Source organism: Schistocerca americana, chromosome 6 (genome assembly GCF_021461395.2).
Source record: "Schistocerca americana isolate TAMUIC-IGC-003095 chromosome 6, iqSchAmer2.1, whole genome shotgun sequence".
Classification (NCBI taxonomy): domain Eukaryota; kingdom Metazoa; phylum Arthropoda; class Insecta; order Orthoptera; family Acrididae; genus Schistocerca; species Schistocerca americana.
The window spans coordinates 405,898,922-405,900,291 of record NC_060124.1 but is presented as its reverse complement, the minus strand read 5'-3'; positions in this window follow the sequence as shown (position 1 = coordinate 405,900,291).

Genomic DNA, 1,370 nt, shown 5'->3' with positions numbered 1-1,370 from the left:
AAATCTCCGACATCGCTCCGGCTAGAAAAAGATCCTACAAGAACGGGACCCACGACGACTGAAGATAATCGTTCGTCATGACAGATGTGCAACCCTTCCGCAAATTGCTTAGATTTCAATGCTAGGCCATCAAAAGCGTCAGCGTGGGAACCTTTCAACGAAACATCATCCATATGGGCTTCCAGAGCCGAAGGCCAACTCGTGTACCCTTGTCAACTATACGACACAAAGCTTTACGCCTCGCCTGGGCTCGTCAACACCAACACTGGACTGTTGACGACTGGAAAAATGTTGCCTGGTCGGACGTGTCTCGTTTCAAATTGTATCTAACGGATGGAAGTGTACGGGTAGGGAGACAATCTCATGAATCTATGGACCCTGCATGACAGCAGGGGTCTGTTCAAGCTGGTGGAGGCTCTGTAATGAAGCTGGTGGAGGATCTGTAATGGTGTGGGGCAGTTGGAGTGATATGGCACCCCTGATATGTCTAGGTACGATTCTGAGCTATGGCACGTACGTAAGTATCCTGTGTTGATCACCTGCATCCATTCATGTGCACTCCCATCATGGACTTGAGCAATTCCAGCAGGACAATGCGACACCCCACAAGTCCAGAATTGCTACAGAGTGGCTCCAGAAACACTCTTGTGAGTTTTAATACTTCCGCTGGCCACCAGACTCCCCAGACATGAACGTTACTGATCATATTTGGGATGTCTTGTAACGTGATGCTCAGAAGAGATCTCCAACCCCTCGTACTCTTACGGATTTATGGAAAGACCTGCAGGATTCATGGTGTCAGTTCCCTCCAGCACTACTTCAGACATTAGTCAAGTCCATGCCACGCTGTGTTACGGCACTTCTGCGTGCTCGCGGAAGCCCTACATGATATTAGCCAGGTGTACTAGTTTCTTTGGCTCTTCAGTGTATAATCGCCTGCATCCGCAACTGAAATAAATCACACTGATGTGCAATGCTATTGTACTCCTTTGTTCAAAGCGCCAGGAAACGAAAAATATGCAGCTGTAAGGCAATATGAATGAAAAATTTGCTTAGGTGCATGATTTATATCGTTTCTAGAATAACAAAAACGTGTTTAAACTCTCAACCAAATGCTTCTTTACACAAACTTATCGGCTGCGACCATTGGGAGGCAAACGTGGAATACAGAAACCATACTAATTAAACATCAGGCATATCCGTCCAAAGATTTTCACATAAAATACGTTTACATTCCAAGAAGGAAGGGATGAGACAACAACTTCCTGAGCACATGTGTGGCGAGAACTTAGCGGCCGTCTTTTAACAAATGTAAAGTCTACAGCAATGGCTGTTATTTGAACACACCTTTTTATGTCAGTGGTTGATAA